Source organism: Castor canadensis, chromosome 10 (assembly GCF_047511655.1).
Source record: "Castor canadensis chromosome 10, mCasCan1.hap1v2, whole genome shotgun sequence".
Taxonomy (NCBI): Eukaryota; Metazoa; Chordata; class Mammalia; order Rodentia; family Castoridae; genus Castor; species Castor canadensis.
The window spans coordinates 76,289,705-76,317,412 of record NC_133395.1 but is presented as its reverse complement, the minus strand read 5'-3'; the positions used below and the strand labels follow the sequence as shown (position 1 = coordinate 76,317,412).

The window sequence follows — 27,708 nt, the reverse complement described above, 5'->3', positions numbered from 1 at the left end:
GGCTCCTGGGGCCAACTGGACGTGAGTCTGTGATTAGCCATGAAATATTTCAACTTCCCAGCTTCTCACTGTGGTCTGGAGATTGCGTGGCAGCAGCCTGGTATCTGACTGCACTGGTGCTCCAACTTCAGGTAGCCAAGGTGTGCTTGGGGGCAAAAAAGAGCATTTACCTTGGAGATTTAAATATTAGGAAAGTCTTAGTCCATTTTTTATTGCTGTAACAGAACATCCAAGGTTGGGTAATTTAATTTTAAAAATATTTGTTTGGGCTTACAGTTCTGAAACTGGAAAGTCAAGAGCCTGGTGCTGCCATTCACTAGCCTTCTAGTGAGTGCCTTTCTTCAGTCTAACATCATGGCAGGACACAGGATGGCAAGTGAGCATGGGCAAGGAAAGGGAAGGAGTGAAGGAACTGAGCCACTCTGTAGCAGCCCACTCTCTCAAAAACTAATCTGTAGAAGTGGCATCCAGTCTTGAGAAAACACACCAATCCTTCTTAAAGGACCCACCTTCCCAATGCCACTACCCTGGTAACCAAATTTCAACCTGAGTCTTGGGGGAGACAAACCACAACCATGAGTGATCACTTTGAATTTATGTATGTACCTTCTCATATCTGTAGGTGGGAGGAAATAGAAATGCCCTCTGAATAAGAAAGTGAACTAACTAAAGGTCTGGCTAATTTAAAGAAGAAAAACAGAAGAATATTAAGTATTGTCCACTGCCTTCTTCCTTTAAAAATCTGAACCTTAAAGTATGAGGATTCTTTGTGTTTCTTTCTTTTTTTTTTTTTTTGATATTCTATTCCTTTCCTAATCTCCGATATAGAAGCCTGTGCTTCTGGGTTTTTTCATAGTACTTTTTTGTTTTTGCTTAAAGCTTTCAGCAGAAAGAGCCATTTATCATTTTGCTGTTCTAAGGCATGACAAGATGAATAGATAGCATGAAAATTTCAGTTTTACTGATAACTTCAGTCTCCTCTCCAAACAAATTTAACAACAGCAGTAAATTACCGATTTGGATTTCATATCTTTCCTGGTCATGTTGATGTCAAATGTGAGTGACAAGTGGCCATCCTCCACCCCTGCAAAATTTTCAGTTCCACACATTTTTGAGGTGCTAAAGCAGCCTGTTTGCTGTGGAAAAAATGGATCATTTTTGATGATCCATTTTCCTTTGGTTGGATGTATAGTTTCTGTGGTCTGTCAGGTCTTCAATAAAGAGAAGAAAATAGTGTTCACTGAAGCTCAGTGATCACAATTACATTGTTACTCTGCCTTCTGTGAACCTCCTCCTTCCACACAATCCTATCAAACCTTCGATGAAAGTGTCGCGTGGGTAGACATGTCAGTAGGTGCCAATAGAACACATGGTAATATATGTTGTGTATTACGAGTCAGAGTGTCTGGTACTTATAGAATCATGGCAAATGGAGAGTAACTGTGCCAAAATTAAGGGTGGGGTCCATGTAGTTTTGCATTTCTATGCCCTAGGAAAACCCCTTGTTGGCCCATGGGCTGAGAGTTTGATCTCCGTGCACCATATACATGGGTCTTAATTGGAGACCCAAAAGATATAGCAGGTAGTTTGTAGGCACCTCCATCATACCTCCATACTACTGCACTGTGTTTGGCATGACCCATCAGCAAGATGGACAATGGACATGAATTTCATTGACTTTTCAGTAAGTCATAACCAGCAACTCCAGATGGGTCTCTAAAATGATCATGGCATCTCACCACCTGCACCCTGCATCCTTTTCTGTCTTCCTGATCTCTACTCTTTCTCTAGATAAATTCCAGGAAAAAAAAAAAAGAATGTGGTTTAAAACACACAAGAAAAGCCTCTAATTGAGCATCATATTGAGTTCCACATAGGTTGTCAGCTGTTCTATGTGGTTTTCCAATAACACCAAATTAGACCAGGAGGTCAGACATGGGGTGGAGCACCTGACATTACAGAGGCAGGTGTGTTGAAACCTCCAATGACAGATCCCCTGAAGATTTGAGTTCTAGGGAGCCACAGGTGCCCATGTCACTCTGGGAAACAGATATACTGCTATCGTTTGTGAGAAATGGTCACCACCAAGCAGTTTGGCCATGAAGAAGCATGATCTCTATAGACAGTCCCAAAATGCAGCCTCCCTTTGTGCATCTGGTTAGAAGACCACCCACGCTCCATCCTGTAAGTAATGCACATGGGCCTTTTGTACTCCATAGTATGCTCATCTAGAAAGCATGGAGGAGGGGGGAGAGGTGCAGTGGTAGCTAAAAATACATGGCACCTCCGCCTCCACAGAGCAAGACCCTGCCCCTCTGTGAGCCTGCCATTGTCACTGTGTATAAGGTGTACATGAAACATAGTGAGCTTTGTGTTTAGACTTGGGACCCAAATCCCAAAATAACTCATCATGTATACGCAAATATTCCAAAACCTGAAATCCAAAAATATCTGAAATCTGAAATACCTCTGGTCCCAAACATTTCAGATAAGGGATGCTTGGCCTGTATCATCAGTACATAGATGGTTTGGCCTTGGGCAGATTTTAAGAATGGAAAGGATTTTTCTAATCTAGTTCTTTAGTTCCTCCAGTCTTTGTTTTTTTTTCCTTGAATTTGTTTCCATTAAGGACGTATTGAAAATACGTCTCATTACGTATAAGACGTAATGATAAGAATCTCCCATTTCTGCCCTTGCTTACAGCTCCTGGCAGAGTAGCTGTACGTTTGCAGCCCTGACACAGCCTCAGCCCTGTGTCCAGGGATGCTAAGATGCCACATGGAGGTGCCAACACAACTTCACACTCGCTGGTTCCTGGGAGCTCTGCCCCTATAGCAAGGCATGTTCCTCGCCAGGCCAACAGACCTGCTGAAGTCCATACTCCCAGACCATGTAGTAATGAGTGTGACTTTCCAGGGCTCACACTTCTCAGGGTCAAGTTGAGTGGTTTAAATCTTTCTCTTGGATGTGGTTGCTGAGAATGCTACTCTTTAGCACCCCTGGTGGTCAACACGTGAAACAATCCAGGTGGTGGTCCTACGGTACATGCAAAGTAGTTTGTTCCTCCTTGTAGCATCGAATCAAGTTTTATATTTGCTACACTGAGGTTGTATTTTTTGTCATTTTATTTTAATAAGATCTATCATATTTGTTCAACATATTTTATATTTTTGTCATTTTTATCATTAACTTTATGAAGATGGTTTTTAATTGCTTTTTAGTTACTATTTAGACAGAAAAGTCATGAAAATTAACGTCAAACATTTTTATACAGTCTTAGTCAGCTTTTATTGCTGTAACAGCTTATCAAGAGCAAATGTTCATCTTGGCTCATAGTCTTGAATATTCAGGCCATGGCTGGTTGGCACTGTTGCTTTGGGCTTACAGTGAAGAAACACATCACAGGAGTATAGGATGGAGCAAAGCACTCACGCCAGGAGCCAGGGAGCAAAAAGTGAAAGAGGACAGAGGATGGGACTGGAGTCCTGCAGTGCCCTCAGAGACATGCCCCCAGTTACCTGAAGACCTCCCCCTGGGCCCTCTTTTTTCTTTTTTTAAAGACATTAACATTTTGTTTTTATTACTTTTGTTTTTGTTTTTTTTTAATTTTTATTGTTTTATTATTCATATGTGCATACAAGGCTTGGGTCATTTCTCCCCCCTGCCCCCACCCCCTCCCTTACCACCCACTCTGCCCCCTCCCTCTGCCCCCTACCCCCTCAATACCTGGCAGAGACTATTTTGCCCTTGTTTCTAATTTTGTTGTAGAGAGAGTATAAGCAATAATAGGAAGGAACAAGGGTTTTTGCTGGTTGAGATAAGGATAGCTATACAGGGCATTGACTCACATTGATTTCCTGTGCGTGGGTGTTACCTTCTAGGTTAATTTTTTTTTAATCTCACCTTTTCTCTAGTTCCTGGTCCCCTTCTCCTATTGGCCTCAGTTGCTTTTAAGGTATCTATTTTAGTTTCTCTGCATTGAGGGCAACAAATGCTAGCTAATTTTTTAGGTGTCTTACCTACCCTCACACACACCCTCTGTCTTAAAGGTTCCACTGCCTTCCAATGGCACCGCCCTGGGGCCCAAGTATTTAATATACAGGCCTTTGAAGGACCTTCCAGGTCCAAGCTGTAACTTTGTGCTTAAAAAAAAAAAATTAGTAATGTGCCAGGGACCAGTGACTCACACCTGTCATACTACTTGGGAGGCTGAAATCAGGAGGATCACAGTTAGAGGTCAGCCTGGGCAAATAGTTTGTCCGTCTCCAAAATAACCAGAGCAAAATGGACTGTGGTTCAAGTAGTAGAGTGCCTGCTTTTCACTCTACTGAGTTCAAACCCCATTCTCTCTCTCTCCCTCTCTCCCTCTAACACACACACACACACACACACACACACACACAACATACACACAAACTAAAAATGTATCAACCTCTTTCTTCCCAAAGTTATTGCTTTTACTATCTTTTACTGCAAATGTTTTAATTTTTTTTAAATACAAATGTGTAGAAAGAACACCACCCAAACACTGATTGTCTATATTTAACACTAACATTCCACCATATTTGCTTTCTATTTGTTTTGTTGTTGTTAGCTAGGGTATGTAGTTTAACATATATCATGTATTTTAACTTCAGTCTTTCAGCCTCATTTCCCTTGTGTTAGCAGAGAATTTTCATCAACATAAGAAGAGGTCTGTGGAGAATCCAAAAGAGTTAAAAGCAGAGCTCCTAAATAACACTGGTGCTGCTACCCGAGGCTCTTTGCATACATATTTTAACACTCACAAAATCCCTCTAACTGTTGGAGATATTATTTTTGTGACACTTGGGGAAACTGAGGCTTGAGGTGCTTGTGTATCCCTCTGAAGACAACATAATTAGAAAGTGATAGATTCAAGAGAGAAAGACAGGTCAGTCCACACCCAATACCCGTGCTTTTCCACTCCCTGATGGTGTTACCTCTCCCTGTCTCCCAACCTTCAGAGTGCTTTTGATGTAGTTAAGAAGGGGGAAATATATATACAATTGCAAAACAAGTGAAACAGTAATCTTAAATGTCTAACACTTACACTCATGTAACAGGAAGTGACCTAAGGCGATTTTTGGCCTGTTGCCATGTGTGAAGGAGGAGCTGTGTGCCCAGGGAAGGTTGATCTCTGAACTGGAGGAGACTGGGAAGAGGCAGCCTGGGGAGGAGGAGGGGAGCTGGAGTGAGTGAAGAGGAAGGAAGAGCATATGTAGGAAGGAAACATCAAAATTGCTGCCTGCAAAATGAGGTCCCCTCACTATCTATAAGCACTGGGTACACTGGCTAATGGCTTATGAATAGAGATTTAGGCATGGAGAGCTGTTTTTTAGTTTGTTTGCTCTTTTAATATAAGCACAGTGATTCCTCTATAACATGGCAAGCTCCCCATAGATCATAGATCTGACCAGGCTCCTCTGTAATGTTCCACAGCATCTGCCTCCTTCAGGGCAGGGTAAGGTATTAAAGGAGAGAAGAGAAGAGACAGAGGTAGAATCCTTTTATACAATAAACGCTCTTGAACCAGGCACTGGTGACTCATGCCTGTAATCCTTGCTGTCCTGGAGGCTGAGATAGGGAAGATCGCAGTTTGAGGCCAGCGCTGGTTGGAGTGGGGGGATTAGTTTGCAAGACTCCATCTCCAAAATGACCAGAGCAAAATGGACTGGAGGTGTGACTCAAGCAGTAGAGCACCTGCTTTGCAAGTTGCAAAGCCCTGAGTTCAAACCCTAGTTCCACCAAAAAAAATTAAATGAACAATCACTTGCTTTAGTCATTTAATGCATTCAGATTTTAAATTCAGGGATTCATCAGGATGAATATCTGACCTCAGTCTCCAAAATCAGGAGGGAAGTCATTATGTCCAACAGCCACAGAACCTACAGTTTCAGAGACATTTTCCCCGAGTGAGGCCTGTCAGTGGTAAGCACCTGATCAGAATTGTAGCACCCTAGACCCTAAAAAGGGCCATGCAGTATAGCATGCTGAGCCTCAACAGTGCTCTGTGGTTATGCTCTCTTCCCTTAATTTATCTTGAATACCAAGGCTTAAAGACAATGTGGGCATTTAGGTTGCCATATCTGAGAGCATCGGCAGAGAATATGACGGGCAACATTGGTGAGGAGGTAAATGGAAGGTAAATTGATGGTTCCAGTGGCCATTGCTCTGAAAGAATGTTATGTGTCACAGAAGTAATGTCCTCCCCCCGCCAGTCAAGTGTCCACTTCTTCTCTTAGGACTCTGTGCTGGCAGGAGTGGCTCAAGTGGTAGAGCACCTGCCTTAGCAAGCATGAGGCCCTGAGTTCAAACCCCAGTACCACCAAAAAAAAAATAAAATAAATAAAATGGAATATCTTAGGACTGTAGCTGAAGGAATTTCATAGTGTATCAAAATATTCCCCAAATCAAGGGATAACATCCCCAAGCTGCACCCACGCAGCTCTTTGAAGTGATGAGGATCCCTGGCCTGAGGTGTCAGTAACAGAAAACATCATAGCAGGTGGAAATAGGAACAGAAGAGCCAAGTCTTCTCAACATGGACAGAAGGTCCCAAATTCCATAGCCTGATAAAACCCAACTATGTTGATGAAATTACAAGTTTCACAATAAGGTGCAATCAGAACCAATAACAACTATGTAAAAACAAATTTCCCCCATTCAATTCATCTCTCTTGTGCTTTGTCATAAATGGTTTATTTTTCCAAATGAAATGACACCCTTTTGAAGCCAGATGGACAATGGACACCATGTGGGGAGAAAAATGAGTTTCACCAACAGCTTTGAAAAGTCCCAGGACCAAGGTGGACAGCTGGTTTAAAATGGTCGTAGTAAAATTGCATACCTTTAAAATATTCTGGGATGCAGAACTCAGGGTAGTCTTGCAGGCCAGAGACAGCACTGTCAAGCCAGAGTGACATGTCACAGGTCACACCACCCAACCTGTATAGACCCATGTCCTCTACAAACAGCAAGTCTCTACCTAAACATTACTCAAGATTTTTTTAAAATCAATCAATGCTGTTAACTCCCCTCCAAATGATAACAAGTCAAAAGATAATTTTGAAACTAATTTCTGCCTAAGGAGATAAGATCTGATTGTCTCAGCCCCCCAAACCTCTTCCCTGTGAGAAACGGGTTCATTAACTTTCCTAGAACTCAGTTTTTCTGCAAATGCTGTTACTAAAGGTTCAACTTCAGTTTGGGTTATTTTTTGTTGTTGTTGTTTGTTTGTCTGTTTTTTTATAAAATGGAGTTACTTAACAGCCTGACTTCAGAGATGACAAGAGTGAAGGAGCTAGCTGACTCCAAGAAGCCTTGTTATCAGTACAAACCAGAAATGACTCTGCATTTTCACAGGTATGCAGTATGCCTGTCTACCTACCTGGTAATCATGGAGCCCATTTTCACTGACACCTGTGAAATGATGATCACAGCCCTGGAAATGTGTTAGCTGATTGTCTTTGGGAAAATCTTTGAAATAACAGACTTCTGTGGAGTGTTACCAACATGAGTCAGTTCCCAGGGACATTGTGAACTATCACTTACCAGCAGTGAGTGCAGCTGTCATTGTGGTCCGATAAGGCTGAGCTCTCTCCTCACCCACTTCTGGTGTCTGGTTTCTAAAAGGCATAAATGACAAATGACAGGGTGGCTTCTGCTGTGGCTTTCCACCCAGGACCAGAACTGGCACCTAACTGCATACAGCAAATTATCATGAGAGCTGGTCCATGTGTCCCCATCCCTCCTCCTCTATACACAGGCAACTGTCTACCCCAGCCAATCCATTTAATTCAATACCCACTTATTTTTTGTTGTTATTGTTGGCACTTGGGTTTGAACTCAGGGCCTCATGCTTGTTAGGCAGGTGCTCTTACCATTAGAGCCACTCCACCAATTCGCACTTGTTAAATGGAGATACAGACACTAAGAGTGGGACCCCGACTTCCAATTCTGGAGATGAGCCACTATTCAAACCCCTGGAGTTCCTAGTGGACCATAGTGAGCGTGATGTGGTGCTGAGGCAGCCTGGAGAAAGGAATGATGCCTCCAGCTGGGGTAACTGGACCCCTCACAAAGGAGGGATGTTTGGAAACTGAGCCTGAAAAGGTAATCAGATCTCCTCCAGAGGTGAGGGGGACCTGCATCCCAGGCCACAGAAAGAAGCAGGGCACCGGGAAGGGTGGGTCTGTACTGTGGAAGGTAATGCCTCCAATTTGCTAAAAGTTTGGAGCAAGAGACTGCCTGAGGACAGGATTGAGGCCTCAGAGGTCAGAGCCCTGAACAGCCACGAGGATGCTGTCTATGTAGAATACCTGTGAACTCTTGAGGTCCCGAGAAAATTCAAGTGACACCTGGGAGGACAGGCATTTCTACACATGTACTTCCAATTCACTTGTCACCTGTGCATTCAGAATTGAGGCCACACAGTCTGGAAGCTCGTCTAATCTCTTCCATCCACTCCAGAAATTTCAGTATGGCTCTAAACTACTGCTTCTCTGAAATCTACTCAGCGTGTGGTCTCTGCCAATCCCTCGTGTGCCAACTGTGTTCAAGCACTGTTCCTTCAGGGCTGATGTGGTGTACGGTGCCCCGTGTTGACTTCAGGATTCTTGATGCATGATGATGCTGAGTTCACACAGGAGTTAAACAGTGGTCTAGATGTCAGAAGAGATAAGGAATGCTCTAGAGAAGCAAACCTGGAGGCATTTGCATAGAAGTGACATAAGAAAGGGTGATATCGGCAGGATAGTGTAACGCAGAAGAGACATGGGACATTGTCAGGAAGCATCTGTGCTTCCTGTATAGGAGCCCAGGCAAAAACAGGGGCCAAAAGGAGATGGGAGATGGTGAGGAAGGTTGTGGGAACTGGAGAACCTCCCCAGAAGCCACATTGCGGGGGTGGGGGGGGGGAGGTGGTTCTGCAAGGTGAGAGTAGTTACAATGCCAGGTACCAGACAGTGGAGAAGAATGCTGAATGGGGAAGTACTCAGCATTGGGCTGGTTGAGAGGAGTATCTGTAAAGGGGAAGGGACAACCAGGTAGGTTCTCCTGTGATCACATGGCTTAGCAAAGGTTGCTCTCCCTTCTGCCCAGGTTGAAGTCAGTGTTGTACCCCAAGAGAAGTGGCAATGGCGCCATCTACAGGGCACTGTGTGGAAATGAAATTCTGTGCACAGAGAAAGGAAGTCAGACCAAATATTACCTTCAATTCTAAGCAAGAACTGTACAAAAAGCAAACGTTGGTCTCCTCCCCTTTGTTCAACCAACACGTGAGGCACAGACTCACTAATGTCCCACAAACATCATTACAACCAGTTTTGAAATTAAAAACACAGCTCCTTTCATTTTTCATTTTATTCCTGATAATCAAAGTACCAAGACAGCAAGAATAAAGTGTATGTGGTACACTGCAAGCAGTTTGCCTATGATATAATTCACAGAGGCAACTATGTGTGCACAAACCTAACAGTCACACCCATCTATATCTGTAATTTAGTCCTGGGAGAGAATGAAAGCCCATCACTTCTGCCCTACCAGGAATAGAAAAAAATATTTAAAATCCCAACATAGTGAAACCATTACCCTGAAAACAAAGATTTATCATAGGTAAAGTGCTGATAAAAATAGGTTTGAGCTGATATTATTGTCAGATTCTTCAATAGTGTTTCCCCAAGTTTTGCTGCCATTTGAAAGACATCGAGAGTCAGGACTCTATAGTTGTTTTAAAGGCATGAACAAGGCAGGAAAACAAATGCATGAATGGAGGGCAGGTGCCAGGTAGTACATGTTAATCTCACTGCATTGACAGCCCCTTGAAATGTGAGTGGCACAACACACCAGGAAGAAACAGAGGGAGTCTGAAATTATTTTTTAAGAGCTCAAATATATGTCGTCTACAAGTAGCTCAACTTAAATACAAAGATCAGATTAAAAGTAAAGGGATGAGGGAGATGTAATGTACTCACACTAATCAAATGAGAGCAAGGTTGTATTAATTCCAGACAGAGCAGACTTCAGAAGCAGAAGACCATCAAGGATAAAGACAGGTTGCAAAATAATAAAGGAGTCAGCTCTCCAAGAAGACATAAAAACACATGCTGAGAGGGAGAGAATATGATCGAAGTACATCGTAGACATGTATGAAAAGGGCGTAAATGTAACCCATTTTTCTTTTGCAAAAAAGATAAATGAAAGCCACTAAGTAATAGTGGCTCACACCTATTTTCCCAGCTGCTTGGGACATGAAGAAAGGAGGATCATGGTTCAAAGCCAGCCCAGGTTAAAAAAAATTAGTGAGACCCTATCTCTTTTAAAGAACAAGTCAGGCGTGATGGTACATGCCTGTTAACGCTGCTATGTGGGAGGCATAAGTTAAAGGATTTCATTTGGAGGCCAGCTCCAGGCAAAAATGTGAGACTCCATCTGAAAAATAATTATACAAAAGGACTGGAGATGTGGCTCAAGTGATAGAATGTTTGCCTAGCAGGTGCTAGGTCCTGAGTTCAAACCCCAGGACCACCAAGAAGAAAAAAGGGCAGGTAGAGGAAGGGAAGATAAGAAAGCATAATAGAGGAGGTGAATTTGATCAAAGGATGCTGAAGGCAAGTATGGAAAATCACAGTGAAGCCCCACATTGTACAATTAATACATGCTAATAAGAAAGGGGACGATAAAAAGTATGGAGTTAGTTACTGGAGTCTAATCCCCTGTACACTTGGGTGATGTTCAGTTATTATGGCTCTGAGAGCCCTGGTGCTTCCAACTCAAAAATCTGCTAAAACACTTCTAAGATGAAGGGAAAAAATAATTATGAACACCTGTTGCGTGCAGGGCACTGCTAAACCCATTCTCTTTTTATGCACACTATCTCATTTAATCTTCACATTATCCCTTTGGTGTAAGTATTTTGATCTCTGCTTTATAGGCAACACAGTTTGCTTTATTAAGTAATATTTTTAATATTTCATTCACCCAGTAATTATCAAACACCTGGTAGATCTCAGAATACAAAAATGGATATGACCCAGGATCTCCCTTCAAGAAAATTCCAGTCAAATATCTGATTGAATAGTTGAAAGGACCTCACTCAGTCCTCCCAGCATTGCTGAAAGACAGCCAGGAGAGACCTTAGTGCTCCCATTTTCTGGAAAAATACAGGAAAAGAAGTTGTTGCTTGCCTGAGGTCTCAAGGATTTGTGAAGACAGATTCTGGAGACCGAATGTAAACCAGAGTGGCTACTTGAAATTTGCAAAGAGAGTAGATCTTAAGTGGTCTCACAAAACACGTTCTATGTGAGATGACAGAAATGTTAATTAGCTTGATCATGGTACCATTTCACAGGGTGCACACATCAGGATATCACATTGATATCATGAAGCTCCCCTGCTTCCTTTACTATTCGAAGTATGGTATTTTATTGACAAAGACATGAAATTGATTTGCCACATGAAATTCACCATTCATCAGAAGAAGGAAGAGAGGAGTGCAGCCTCTCTGTGGAGCTGGATGGAACCATGTGGGCCACTAATTGCAAATCCCTGCCTGTGACCAGGGCTGCGTGGAAAGTGACAAGTCTCCAAAACGCCACCTGGGTATTAACACATGACCTTTTCTTGGGTAATGGTGAGAATATTTGTGCTTTGATTTCCCTTCTTTCTGTATCCGTCTAGCAACTTCTACAGAGAATATCTCAATGTGAAATAGCATCTTTTTTGTCATGAATATTTTTTTCTTCTTTTTCCCCCATTTTTATTAAGGATATATTCATTGTACAGGGAAATTCATTGTGACAGGTCTGAACAGCCTTATATTGTACATTGGTTAGAGCACCCTCACCAGCTCCCCCCAGCAACCCCCTCCCCACCACACTTAAAGCAATTGCAAGAGGTTTCATTGTTCAATTTCCTATAAGTATACAAAGCCCATCAACCCATTCCCTCACCTTCATCTCCTTCATTCACCCTCTCCCCCCACAAGTATCCACACACACTGTACCTATTTTACAGTGCTCTCATCCATTATTACTTCCAAAGTCAACGTCCAAAGGGATTTCTCGATTTATCCCCAGTGTAAGTATACCTTACTTCGGTCAGTTCAACCCTTGCAAAGTAGCATCTTGACCTCATGCTGGACCCCTCAGTTCTGAGAATGAAGAACAGTATTCAGTGTAATAAGTTAAACTCTGTCCAAGAGTTTGGCACAACGAAGAAGGTTATTGATTTCTTGCTATCCTAATTGCCAAATCATAGGTAAATATGGTCGGTAGTACTTATGTTGAGATTAATATAAGATTGGCCAGATGACAGACACTCTGCCCCACACCTGGGAACAGATGCCATCCATGGAAGTCTATCCACCATGCCAGACACAAGCCATGGAAGAGATTCAAGTGGCTGTGAAATGAAAACCACAATATATTGTTTCCCTCAAAAATAAAAACCTGAGCAGGCCAGGAGTCCTGTAATCCTAGCTACGTAGGAGGACTGGATCCAAGCCCGTCCCAGCAAAAAAAAAAAAAAAAAGTATCAAGACCCCTTCTCAGCAGTAAAAACTGGGCATGGTGGCATGCACCTGTCATCTCAGCAGTGGGAAGCATAAAATAAGAGGTCCAGGCCATCCCAGGCAAAAAGTGGGACCCCCATCTCCAAAATAACCAGAGCAAAAAGGATCAGTGGTATGGCTCAAGCAGTAGAGCTCCTGCTTAGCAAACACAAAGTCCTGATCTCAAAAAAATAAACAAACGACAACAACAAAAAGCTGAGCAGTTTTTCAGACCTGAGATGTTCAGATTTTCCTCTTCCTAACGTGGTCAGAACTGTTTCTTCCTCAGGTCTTATAGATGGTATTGGCAATGAGCAGCATGGGTTCCAGGTCTGGGTAGGGGATTCGCACACCACCTGCCTCTCCCACTGAAGCCTCTGTGGTCCTAGGGCAGAATGCATGGAGTAGCCTTTGGAGGCTCTAAGAAGGAATGTGTGGCAGACAGATCAGAGAGGAACACAACTTGAAGTATCACAGAACTGATGGTGAACTTCCAAGTTTTTCTCTCCAACATTCCCTGGTCTGAAGCCAGTGCAGCTTCAGCCTGGGTGTGGATACGCGGACAGGGTGAGCCCCAGAGGAAGCCCTGGAGTTCTGGTGGAGACGTGGAGCACTGAGAGAGCTCAGGACATCTCTTGTCTTCTTCTTTATTTTTCTCATGCCCTAACCTGCACGCAGCCTCGTAGTTGTCACACCTGGAGCCTGTTAGGCCAAACTCTGAGGGATGAGAACTCTCCTCTCCTCTGGGACAAACTGCTGTCCCAACAGGGTACAAGAAACCCCCACTGCTTTTACCCACTCTGTTCTTTCTCCAATTAGCCCCAGATATGAGCACGGTTGAGAACAGCACGTGGCAGAGTAGGGTGCCTGAAGTCCTAGCTTTCTGGCTGAAAGACTAACCCCGGGGAACTAGAAAGGTCTGAGGAGGTCGAAGAAAGGAAGAACTTTCACCGCTGAGCTATACATGTATGAATGTCATCCTAATACAACTGCAGGACAGGACACTGCACAATGCCACACTGGCCACTGTCTGGTTCATATGCAGGACAGATCCTAACAGCACTTCAAAGTCTTTTAAATGAACCTGATGTTGTATGCACAACACACAGAAGGCTGGATCAAAGTAGCAGCCTGGTTCTGCCCGATCAGCTGCCTGCTATTGATTCTGTGAGATTTAAACAAAACCCAGAGTCTATACTATAATATTCAAAATGCCCACCACACCACCTGCAACTACTCACCATACAGAGAGCCAGGAAAATCTCAAAAACGCATGACCTATCTATCTGTTGTCATAAAGAAACTTGCCTCAAATATAATGATACGTGAAGGTTAAAAGTAAAGGGATATGGTTTGGATTGTGGCTGAGTGGTAAAGTGTTTGCCTAGTGCACGCAAGGCCCTGGGTTCTATCTCCAGCATGACAAAAAAAAAAAAAAAAAAGTAAAAGGATAGAAAAGATGTAACATGCAGTCACAAGTGAAAAGTGTATTAATATTAGCCAATGTAGATTTCGAAGAGAAAAGAACTACCACAGATAAAGAAGAATATTCCATAGTGATGAAAGGGTCATTTCACTAAGCAGACACAATAATCCTAAGTGTGTTTGCATCTGATTATAGAATTGCAAAGCACAGGAGGCAGAGACCTGAAATAACTGAAGGAAATAATGTGCGAATCCAAAATCACGTTTGAAGATTTCAACCCACATCTCTCAGTAATGAACAGAGGCAGCAAACAAAAACCTTAGCAAGGATGTGAAAAGACTGAGTGACACCATCAATCAACAGCATCATCAGTGTTTACAAACTACCCGTCTTAGTTTTGCATTCCTATGACCAATTGCCTAACAAACACAACTTCAGAGAGGAAAGATTTCTTTGGGCTGGTGGTTTTAGAGGTTTAGTCCATGGTGGCCAGCTCTGTTGTTTCTGGGCCCAGGTGAGGAGGAACATGTGGCAGATAGGAGCAAGTAAAGGCAGAGGCTGCTCACCTCAGGATGGACAGGAAAGACTGAGACCAGGTATAACCTTCAAAGGTACATCCCCAGGGACTGCCTAAAGTTTCCAGAACTGCCCCCCCAAATCTAAGCAGTAGCTGGAAACCAAGTATTCAACACATGAGTTTGTGGGGGACATTTCAAAGTCAAACCCTAACAATACTCAGCCCAACAACAGCAGAATACACATTCTTTTCAAGTGCAGAGAACAATTGCCAAAATAGACCACATTCTGTGTCAGAGAGGTAACAGATTTAAAAGATTTGGAATCAAAATGTATGCTATCTGACAATGATGCAGTCAAACAGAAATCAATACCAGAAAGATAAAAGGAAAATCTCTACACAGTTGGATGTTAAATGACATCCTTCTAAATAAACCATGGGTCAAAGAGGAAGTCTTAAGGAAAATTAGAAAATATTTCAACTGAAGGAAAATGAAAAAAAAAAATGCAAACGTTGTGGATGAGGTGAATTTAGTGCTCAGAAAGGGAGGTACCACATTAACATCTAGTATTAACAGCTAATGGTTTTAGTATTAAAAAAAAAACTCATAATAGGAAAGGTCTCAAATCAATAGTCTAAGCTTCTACCTCAAGAAAATAGAAAAACAAAAGCAAAATAAACCCTAAGCAAGGAAAGGAAATAATAGGAGGAAAAAAAATCAATGGAACTGAAAACAGAAAAATAGTGAAGAAAATCAATGAAACTACAAACTGGTCCTTTTAAATGATCAATAAAATTGATAAACATATTGTAAGACAAAGAAAATGTTAAAATCACCAACATCAGGGATGAAAGACGGGTTATTCTCACAGACATTGAAAGGGAATCATCCACTGAAGAAGCCAGTTTGTAAGGGTTCCTACCCATTCATATGAGATTTTCCAAAAGACGAAACTTTCACTGTGAAGAACAGATGAGTAGTTGTCTGGAGTTAGAGATGGGAAGAGGGTATGCATAGGGAAACTTCTGGAGTGATGAGGCTGTTCTGTGTTCTGATGATGGCAGTAATTTCATGCATTTATACATGCCTTAAAATTTATAGAACTGTAAACAAAAATGTCCTGCACACAATAACACAAAGCCAGCACTGGTATTCATTTTAAAAATTAATTTAAAAAAGAAAAAGATCACAATTTGTGTGATCATTTTCTTATGGTCTTTTGGGTTTTATTCATTTGAATTTTCCAGAGGGTTTCTCACTTCTCCATGGGAACAGTCTGCATCTGGGACAGGCTGGTGTGAGGTGTTGATTTGTGATGTTCTCTTGCTCCCTGTGGTGTGGGTGACAGGCACACAAGCACCCCTTACTATATCAGTGGCCACAGAGCTTAGCTTAACACTGAAAGAGTGGAGAGACACTAAAACATATGAAAAGGCCATTGAACCTGGGCAAAAATTAATCTCCATCCTCCCATTGATGAAGCTTGATAGGGGACATGTATAAGTCTGTTTTCTGTTACTATAATGAAATATCTGAGGCCAAGTACTTTATAACAAAAAGATGTGTATTTAGCTCACAGTTTTGGAGGCAGAAAGTCCACACAGCAAAGCACTGTCTCTGGTGAGGTAAGGTGAGGTCCCCTCCTCTCACCACTGTGCATCAAATCATGAATGGTGTAATGGTGAATGTAGGTGCAAAAAAGAGCAATTATAATGGCAAGATAGAAACCCAAGAGTGACTGGGGTCCCACTGAGCCATGAGACCCTACCTTTCCAAAGGTATACTCCCAAGGACTGGCCTCCCACTAGGCTCCTCCTCTTTAAAGGTCACACCACCTCTTAACACTACCACACTGGGGACGAAGTGATCAATACACAAGCCCTTGGGAAACACACTGAAGCCATACCAAACCATAGCAGGAAGATGTTCCAGAAGACTCAAGATCTCAGCATTAGCCCGTTTTGCACCTCCCTTAGGCTGAGTCCAAGATGAGGAACTAAAACCCAGTGGAACCCTCCTGAATTGGGGGTTGTGGGTGGAGGGGACCATGTGTTGCTCACCCCACTGGGACCTCTGGTAATCACAGACCTCACTGGCTTCCTTCTAGCCGCAGTGGGTTAAGAGTGGCAGAGCATAACTGCTAGAGATTGGTAGAGGAGAACTGGTCTCCTGAAAGTTTCAGGGAGAGTGGAAAGTACTGATACCCTCATCTCTGAGCCTGCAGAAGAGGATGGGAGCCATCAGGTAGAAAGAAGAATGGAGTCTGAACAAAAGGAATGGGGAGCTGTCACACAGACTCTGGGAACGTGGTCGTGCACTGAAGCAGGTGCAGTGTGATGGGAGCCTCACCTGGATCTATACAGATGGGCTAAGGCTCAAAGGCTGGCAGCCAGCTGGGAAGAACCCTAAGAGCCTACAGTGCCTGCCTCACTGCCACCACTACACCCATCCCCTGGAGCATGGAATCAGCCCAGGATGAGGCAACAGAAAAGAAAACCCAGGACAGGGTTTTCAAACTGGAAATTGGCTGATTTATATAAACCCAACCTGAGAAAATACAAGATTTAACTCTTTGCCTAAAAGCAACTAGATGACATTCTCCAATACCGAGCAAAAATAGAGACTTAAGGGTAAAGACTCAGAATCAAAGAAAATTATACTTCCAAATTTATAAAATTCATATTTGAATTTTAAATATATTCCTTTTAAAAACTATTGTAACTAAAAAAAGAAAGGACTGGTGGTATTAGTTGGTTTTTTTGGTTTTTTTTGACCTGGTAATATATTGACCCTCAATATTCTCAGAAGATTGGTTCCAGGAGCCCCTGAGGATACCCAAATCTGCGACTACTCAAGACTCTTGTCTAAAATGGTATAGTATTTGCATAGAGCCTACGCACATCCTCCCATGGACTTTAAGTCATCTCTAGGTTGCTTGTAATGACTAATGCAATGTAATGCTGTGTGGTACTTGTTATTCTACATAGCAAGCAATTTATATACCAAGATTGGAAGGCACCTGACTCTGACCTGCGTTCTTTCCCTCTGTCCCCCCCTGCTTCCCACATCCAGAAGTAGCAAGGGTATCCCTGATGCTCAGCTGTCAGAGACCCCTGCCCCAGGAGGACCTTGGAGGGACGGTCTCCCACTTAGGGAATGTGTCCCTGGCATTGACCAGTTGTGACTCTCAGTCAGCCCTAAGGGTAGTTTCAGAGTGTGAACTCACTCATGCTCCAGTGTTTGAAGCAACATATGTTAACACTTGCTTCATCTTTACCATGAGGACTTCCCAGGAAGAAGGGGTTGCTTTACTGCACACATTGCTCTGGGGTTTGAGCTGGTACAACCAATGAAGTGTGACATGTTTGTCAGCTCATTGACTTCTGTTCCTAATTGGTCCAGTTGTTCTGCTAGGAAAAGGAATGTGCTCAAGGAGATGGCTTGTGGGTGCACTGCCTTTATCAGTGAAGAAAAAATGGGCACAGTTTGGGATGCTGCAGAGAAAACAGTTCCCTGTGCTGAGGGAGAGTGGTAACTGTGTTTGCATGCCCCTCGAGGAGAGTCTACATGATGTTAGGAGAATTCTGCTGTAGCAAACGAAGAAGGAGGTGAAACAAGCCAAATTAGAATCTGTGCTGGCTAGAATCCTGTTGCAGCTGGTAATCTGTAGCGGAAGTCCTAAAGAGACAGACATCTGAGCTATGCCTGGATGCAGGAGCTGGTACCAAGTTGAAGAGAGGAAGGTCTGTGTCAGGAAAAACTCTGGAGCAAAGTAGACGAGGGTGCAATGAGGAGAAAGTCTGCAATTTTGGCAAGCAAAGGAAGCAAAAAAGGGCTAAAATTCTTAACCCAATGAAGTAAATGGGTTTGATGCCATGGAATCACAAACTACAATTCTTATAGCACGGGGCATGGTTGCAGTATAGAAAGTCACCTGCCATCTATAAGAAGGACTTACAGGAACTCATATACCATTTATTCATCATTATTATTAGCTAATGTGTATGTGTGCTTGTTATGTGCCAAGCACTCGGGTGGGTGCAAACCACACATTGTCCCATTTAATTCTCTCCCTAACCCCATGGCAAGCAATGTCATTACCTTAAGAGAGATGGATCACTGTGCCTAGAGTCACAGAAGTTAATCAGAGCAGGGCCGGGATCTGAGGCAAGCAGGCTCTACAGTTTTCTGCCTCCTGTAGTGTGTATTTGGAATGAGGCTCAGTACCATAAAGTGAGAAAACACAGTGTGGGCAAAGCATGGAGATCAGAAACCATCTCAGCTCTGATGGTCAGCACAGAACCTCTTTCAGTTTCCTTGTCTATAAAATGAACCTATTATGATTCATTTTAGATACATGAAATACTCTTTCTCTCCAGGTGGATGACTGTTTATCTGTACACAATCAGCAGGTGCCTGCTCTGGACTGAAATTGTAGTCAGCACTAGGGCAGGACACTGAGAAAGCAGGCATGCTTGGAGTCTGATAGGAGGATTGAGCAAATCACCTCAAGCATAATTATGAAAAGCAGCATTGCAGAGTGCAACCTAGTCTAGGGAGTGACGTGTGCTCTGAGATGGAAGACAGTGGTCCAGAAGCAACATTGCCAGCAGGTCAGGGTGAGGATATGCATGTGAAAAGCACTGTAGAAGGGAAAGGTATGGCAAGTCCATGGAGTTAGAAGGAGGACAGAGGAGACTAGACTGAGCCCTAAGGAGGCTCAGGGAGGGGGTTGGCAGGCCAGGCCTTGCAGAGCCAGAGCAGTGAGGGGGACCATGGTCCTTATCTAAGAGCAAAGGGAAGACTCTGAGTGGGATGATCTGAGCATACTGCATTTGGAGAGCCGATGGACATGGAGACCAGCAGCGGGCCATGGCAGAGGAAGTGGTGATAGGACCGCCTGGCCCAGCATGGCAGACATGGAGATGAAGAGAGGTTGGTGGATGGTTAGAGAGATGTTTAGGAGGTAAGTTGGGTGGGAGCAGTGATATGATGGGGTGAGGGATAAAGAAAAGGTAGATGTTAAGGAAAATGCAGACCTAGTTCTCTGACTGGGAACCCTATGCATGGGAGCACTACTCACCGAGAAAGAAATGATGGGAAGCCTGGAACCAGGGAGGTTCATGCGTTGGGATCTTAGACTGCAGAGTTGGAGATGCCTTGAGATAAGGAAGGGTGTTAAGTAGCCTGGATAGTGCTGGCATTCTTAAAAACATTAGTCAGCACATTTTATCTGGGAGTGGACTCTGAGAAGTGACTGAGCACCTGTTGTGAGTCCTCACAGTTTGGTTGCAAAGAGATCTTCCTTCATACAAGACATGGGACTTTCCCTTATAGAGTCAGCCTCATATGTGAGATTAGATGAACACATGGAAAAATATGTCAGCACACAATCAGCTCCCAAAGATTAGGGTACACTGGAAATGAGTGGAGAGGCTTCCTGGAAAAAGTGAGGCTCAAATAAGAGTATTTGGGAGGGAAAAGCATGTTGCAATACAATAACAGAGCCAGAATGACTGTGTTGGAGGCAGGAAGGTGGTAGATGTGGATTGCAGTGCATCTACTGGCTAAGACTGGGTCTGAGTCCAGACACTAAATGCAGACATGTATTCAACATGAAACATTTACCAGTGAGCCAGTGGCTCATGCCTGTAATCCTAGCTACTTAGGAGGCAGAGATCAGGAGGATCGTAGTTCAAAAGCCAGTCTGGGCAAATAGTTTACGAGATCCTATCTCGAAAACACCCATCACAAATAAAAGGGCTGGTGGAGTAGCTTAAGGTGTAGGCCTTGAGTTCAAACCCCAGTATCACAAAAAAAAAAAGAGAGAGAGAGGGAGAGAGACATTTATTATTTGAGTCATTGGTTTCTATTTCATTGGCTTCTTTTGATCTTGTTTAAAAAAAAGATAGACCCATCATGACAAAGGGCAATCATATACACAAATGGCCAGAAAATTGAATGCACATTTATATGTCCTCTGTGAGGACACAGGGCTTAAGGTGTGGTGCCTAACAGCCATCTCAGTAAAGACAATATTTTAAAATACATGTGAGGACCGAAAGAAAGGAAACTATAATGTTTTGATGTAGTCTGTCTTATGTTACTATATCAGAATACCTGAGACTGAGTAATATATAATAAAGAGAAATTTATTTCTCACAGTTGTGGACACTGGGAAGATGAAGATCAAGGTGTTGGCCTTTGTCAAAGGCCTTTTTGCTGTGTCAATCCATGGCAGAATGCAAAGGGGCAAAAAGAGAGAGCCCACTCCTGAAAATTCTTTTTAGAGCAGCATTGATGCATTCATGAGGGTGGAGTTCTTATGACCTAAACCTCTCCCACCTCTCAGTGCTGTTGCACTGTGGATTAAGTATGCAATGTTGAATCTGTGGTATACCATAGCAGACTCCTTTGTAACCTGAGATATTAGAGAAGCCAGGTGACCGCATAGGCTCACCCAAAGGCCCTGCAGCAGGAGAGAATGGACAGCTTTGCGTGAGCAAGGCTGTGAGTAAAACGTGTTACAAAGGGAAGAATGAACAAATGACTCCTCAAGTTTTGGCTAACATGGAAAATGCCTTTTGATTTAAATAAAAAATGTGTCTGTGTTTTAGTCAGCTTTCCATCACTATAACAAAATACTTCAGATAATTAACTAAATGTCAGGAAAGGTTTGTTTGGGCTCATAGTTTCAGAAATTTCAGTTGACCCTGTTGATTTGGCACTGTGGCTAGGGAAACATCACGACAGGGAGCACAGGGAACAGCAAGCCACTCACAGCATGGAGGTCAAAAAGAGAGAGAGAGAAATGAAGGGAACTGGATCCCAAGATCCCCTTCAAGGGCACACCCCAATGACTGGAAGACCTTGTAGTAGGCTCCACCTTTAAGTTCCACCACCTTCCAATAGCACCATGCCTGGAGACGAAGCCCTCAGCAATGGGCCTTGGTGGCACAGTGACCCAAAGCACAGCATTCCGTATAGAGAGGAGAATTTCTCATCCTTGGGCTTTTGGCTTTGCCTTCCTGCAACATCAGACCTGCTGTCTTCCCTCCCCCATTCTTCCAGGTGACAGAAACAGCCCTGTTGTTTTAGAGCCCAGCAGAAGGTGCTCACATGGGAGCCTTGTGAGAGTCTTTCTCTCTCCTAATAGCATGGGCCATGCTGAGGGAGGGGCTCCACCTTCCTCACCTGCTGGAAAAGGAGACAGCACCTGGAGGCCCAGGTTCTTCCAGTTCATTTGGGCATTACTGTCCTGGAGAATCATTCACAAGCCATGTGCATAGAGGAAACATTTGCCTTTGACTTCTAACTTCCCACTTTTTCTCTGTTAGGGAAACTTATTCAAGCAAAACATATAAAGTAGTTCAGGACAGCCACATTGGGGCCCATTTAAAATAAGGTGACCTATATTGTATATAATTAAACCTGGAGTGCAGTTGCCTTTTGAAACTTGCTTTTAAGCTAATGAATGTTGTTTCATTATACCACAGAAAAATCCCCAAAGTGAAGGAGAAAAAAATTCTGGGCATATTTATAAAACATCCTCCTGAGTGAATACATTTTCTGAGAGGTAGACAAATGAATAAGAGGAAATGTATAGTCAAAAGAATAATCTCTTCCAATGGAAGAGATGTCTTTTATAAATTTTTTATTTATTTATTTTTGGTGGTACTGGGGTTTGAGCTCAGGGCCTCATGCGTGGTAAACAGGTGCCCTACGGCTTCACCCATGTGCCCAGACCAGAGATGTTTATATAGCAAAATAAAGTGATGATGAGTTCTGTTTTCTTATCCAAACTCTGGAAATACTGTATCCATTGGACCTCATATTATCTGTATTTTCTTGAATAAACATCATGACTTATGCCTCCTATTCAATAAAAATTTACCAGCTTTCTGTGACCCAGGGTCTGATCCATTACCTTCTTGTCCAGAAGAAAATAACATCAGATGCAGAATTTGACATGTGCTTTCACACTTGCCATTGGGTGCCATTTTAGCACATAGAGAGAAGGAACCCAAACAGGCAACAGGAAGAATTCAGTCCATAGATGGAATCCCCATGTCCGTTAATGAAGTCTGGATCTCTCAAGAGCTGGAGGATTAAAGTAAAGGTGTTTGTCAAGGACCCTGTTTAATGTGATTTGTTTCTCTGATCTTCAGTTCTGATGGCTGCTAGGGTACACAAGACCCCTCCACTCGACTCTGACATTTCTCCAGGTCGCATGTTGCAGACATCCAGTGCCTCCATAAGACATAGCCTCATCATCAGCATGGAAATCATTCATGATTTCAAACACGGCAGCCCCCAGCCTTGGACCTCAGCTGGTAGTACTCCCAGTCTGTCTTCATTTAAACCACTTGCCTTTTCACAGTGATTTCTAGCTGAAAATAGACCAATCCTCCTGCCCAAGTATTTCTGGTGCCCTAAAAACATCTAACTATAGTTTTAGAACTACAAATGGAGAAATAGTCATATCAGTTTGTAACACTGGAATTGAGATTCAGTTTTAATCCCAATCCTGGATTGACTCATCCATTCCTTACATTTTCCTCCAGAGACTGGGGTGGGGAGGGAGGGAGGACAGACACCCTGCTGGGCTCCAGGGTTCCTCAGGGAACAAGACCAACACAGACTTGAAGGCCACAGCTTGTCCATGTGAGATAAAATCTCAAGAGCCTCCTAAAGCAGATTGAAAATGTGCCTACCCTTGTGAGAAGTCATAAACAATGCTGCCAAGATCAGAATTCAACACATATCCTCTTACAATCAACCAGACAATTGTGTGTGGTTTCACTGGCCCCGTGGCCCATAGATGAGCTCTTGTGGCCCATCCATGTTCTCTGAGGAGTGATGCTCAGAGCAGGCCTGAGTTCTGGGTATCCCACACCCACAGGTTCCCAAGAGATCCTTGGGATCTAAATGCCTAGGCAGAGAGGTGGCAGAAACTAGAAGTGGCAGAGGCAACCAAGAAGGTTCCAGATGCTTCCTTCTGTGGCCTTTTCTTAGCTTTCTCTAATTTTCAGAAAAGGAGGAAAAGAGGATAGAGAATTCCTTTCCCTACATCCCATCCCATCCCATCCCATCCACACTTGGCAGAAGCCTCCAGTGTTCCCCATTACAGGAATCTTTGATGCTTCTGGACTTCTGTTGTTGGAGCCCTTTCCTCCTTGGTGGCTGTTTGTCCTTGTATTTAAGCTTAGAAACAAATGAAATACAGTATAGAGATGCTGATGCTGTGTGCCAATTTAGTCCTGAGAGAACCACCAGCACCCAGAATGTGGGCTAAAGTGAGCCGTTTTCTCATTAACTAGCATAGAAAGATGCTCAACACTCTGGGTGAAAGATGTGCTCATTAGGATCCTCTGATCAAACCTTTCCTAGCACTCTCCTTCACTGGACAAGGAAAACTCTTTCCAGTCCTAAACAGGGAACCCCATTTTATGGAGAAGGCTGTAATAGCACAGAAGCCTGTAAATGTGAAAGAATAAAGGAAATGCCTACTCAGAATGCTTTGAATAAGTGAATTGAATGAACAAATGTAAGATTCATTTTGAATGATATAGGGACAGAATGAACAAAAGAACAAGTGAAAGAACATGTCAAGGTATAGGACCTTCATTAGGATAAGGTCCCTTTTGTTAAAGAAAAAAGTTATTCTGACACGTTTTAAATGATCAGGAAGACTATTTGGGGCTATTGTGATAAACATCAAGACTTTTGCAATAGCAGGAAGAGATTAGGCTCAACTCCAATGATAGCATAGCCAGCTTGGGATGAATGACCAACAAGCAAAGTGACAGGGGCAATGGATGGGAAAGCACTAAGGGAACAGATCAAAGGGAAGGAGATTCTTACTAAATGGGCATGTCCGGACTCTTACAGGAGACAAGCCAAGGTGATCAGATATCAAGGGGAACAGAGCTTGCTACATACTCCCAGGATGAAGACAAGACCCAAGGACAAGGCCCAGTCACAAAGAGGGTTCAGAGGAGCCTATCTGAAGAAAACAGTCTTTGTCACTTAATATTTGTCACCAAATTTTAATGAATTTATGGTTTCCTGTATTTATTTATATATAGGTAAATGATGGTAGATAGATGATAGATAATTATGATGATACAACTGAGTCCAGCTGCCCACTTATTCCATAGAGAATAACCCCAATAAACTTGCTTGCTATCAATACCAAGATTTTAGAAACATGTGACAGTTCCTTCTTCCTTGGTGTACAACGTTCAGAGCTACAATGAAAGTGGCTCAGGTCCTCAGTAGGGCTCTTCCACCTGAACACCAAGGGTTTAGGCATGGCTCCCTTTGCTAAGTCTTGCCACTTGTGTCTTGTAGATTTTTCACTCAAAGGGTTGAAAGATTTAAGAGTCCAGAATCTTGAAGTTTTCATTACTCATTCCACAGATATTGATTATCTACTGTGAGATGTACAGGACACCAGCACTGGGATGGAGCTGTGAAGGCCAGAATCATAGCCCTTGCTGAGTTACACTGAACTTTACAGATTACTCTGGTTTGAATGGGTCTCCCAAAATGCATGTGTTGGAAATTGAATCCTCAGTGCAGCAGTGTTGACAGGAGGAGTGTTGGAGTCATAAGGGGGTCTTAGCATCATGAAGGGATTACTTCTATTATAAAAGTGTTGGAAGCTGTGAGTTCAGTCTTTTTCCCTCTCTCTCTCACTCTTTCTTTTATGCTGTGGATGACACAGCAAGGTCTCCACCAGAGGCTGGCCCCTTCATCTTGAACTACTCCACCTCCATAACTGTGAACTGTCACATTTCTGTTCATTATAAATTGCTCAGTCTGAGTTATTCTACCACAGCACAAAACAGGCAGACACCTGTAACATTACAGAGCCATGTAGTAAGTGGTCCAATGGAGAGACATTGCTGTATGGTAACAGCTCTTAAAGGGAGAGGTGACCTCACAGGAGATGGAGGAGTCAATTGGTCCTAAGTAACCAACATCTGAGCTGCAGATCTGTTCAGTAGATGCAGAGGGCAAGGGATGGGCATCCCTAATGGAGGAAGCACTGCTGATAGAAATGGTCCAGCACAGAGCCCACAAAGTGGTAAGATCATAAGCATGAGGGATGGAGAAGAGGCCACCAGGCCGGACGGGGGAGGGGAGCAGGCAGGGACAGAGAGGTAGGGCAGGCTAATGAGTGTTTGTTTTTCCTAAGAACAGTAGAGAGGAGATCAAGCTTTTGGAAGGATGTGCTGTGTACCCATGAAGATCTCTCTTGCATGGTGGCCAAAGAAGCAGAGGGGCTGGAGTGAATTCTAGATAACCAGTGGGGACTGTTAGAGTAGTAAGGCAAGATGATTGGCCTCCCGAACAAAGGTAGAGTGAGGCAGAAGTAGGAGGTGCACAGTGGTGAAAGTCAGCAGGACTTGGTGAAAGACTGGGGTCGGGGGGTAAGTATCTAGTGAGAGCCTGACTGGGTTGCATCACTGGGTAGATGGTGCAGCCACTTGCTCAGACTAATGTGCTACATTCTACTGAGGTCCTAGCAGTGATCTTTTAAACCATATTAATTATATTCAAGGTTATTGACATAAAACTAGAAATTCCATTAACCTGTCACAACTGGAAATATAGAATGTGTACATGATAGTGTCACCACTTCACTCTGAACGTGTTTACTGGACACAAAACTTTTCCTATTTCACTGTCCTGGGAAGTTATACACCTGTGGTTCTGAGGACCCGCATAGCCCCTATCTACAAAGCCCAAGATACATTGCCCCCCAACTCAACTAGCCTGTGGGGATTTAATCAGGTGGTTAGGCAAAACCATCAAGATGGTAGGTTACAACCTATTCCAGGTCTATTGGACTTAACCCCGTTGAATTTTCCTTAGGCAACATTCAGTTTAGACTGTGACAGGCTACTGTGATGTTGCTAATATTACCAATGAAAAATTAAGATGACATCAGGGAGAATGGTTTTCTAATTACTTTTTGTAGTTTCCCTGGTTGGTTTTACATGTAAAGTGGAGTACCACATGATAAATGTAGTCTTTGAGCTTTTTGAACATAGAAAACCACAAAATAGTATGTAGTTGCCTTCTTTTGTAATCACCTTAGGCAGAAAGATGACTGAGACTACACTTCGTTGTCTAGAGGCTCAAGTCTGCCCTCTGTCTACACAAAATGAGTGTGGATGCAATTCTTACTACAATTTTGTTTCCTAGTTATCAGCATTGCTTATAATCATCAAAGTCAATTTTGACTTTCTTGTTGGAGATCATTTTTAAATTTTAAACTAAAACTGAAAAAGAACTAAGCTGCTTTTGCAGGCATTGTGAATTGGGCTAAAATTAGGAAAATGTCTCACAGTTCATGGTACACAATTCTTGGATTTTCAGCTCTCAGCAGAATTTAGCTCCATTGGTACATGATTTGTGTTAGGCACATTCTCAACTTTTCTATCCATTTGAACTCCAAAAAGGCACATTTTCCTTGGTCTCACTGTATGTAGGTTGCTCATGCAATATTTTATAATGGATTTGCCATTACAAAGGGCCACCTGCATCCAGCCACCTCCTTCCCTTTCTCATGGAAGTGATAATCTATAAATTAAGCTAGCTAATATTTCATAGTTATATACTTGATGTCTTTGTTGACATCGAAGATGACTTGTGTTGGTTTATTCACAGCTTTCTTTTACTAACAGAGAAGAGGAACCAAAAATTATTTTGCCAATATATATTGTATTATTTTCCTAATAAGGAGAAATGGTTAGAAGAAAAAGAGTAAGGATTCATGATGCCCACATTATTTGTAGAGTCAGGGGTATAAAAGACAGCTAAGGGTAGCTTATGAGTCAACTCAGTGATGTGTTGGAGGAAAACTGGATTTATAAGATCTATTTGCAGTAAGCCTGAAAAGATACTTTGGGATCTCCTTTGGGTTTAGGAACAGAGCTACAGCAAGTAATTCTACTGTATTGTTTTCCAGAGCTTTCTGAACCTTGTTTTTATTTACAATAAGCTTCAGGCTCAGTAGCACCCTGAAGGCTCTGGCCATAACTGGATTGGGTGTTCACAATGTAGATGACTCTGCCTTTCCCAGGACTTCGCTGTGGTTGCAGTATGACAGGAATTTTGCAGAAAGGTACAGTGTGTAATGCCCAGAGCAAGTGTTAAGTCAGGTTTAGTTCCCTGACGCACAC

The 27,708-nt window shown here is 42.9% G+C and overlaps 1 protein-coding gene across 4 annotated transcripts in view; it reads left to right on the top strand.

Moving 5' to 3' along the window:
- The window catches only part of Mtus2 (microtubule associated scaffold protein 2), a 573,095-nt gene that overhangs the window by 436,131 nt on the left and 109,256 nt on the right, over positions 1–27,708 (top strand). The gene's annotated exons all lie outside the window — the stretch shown is intronic.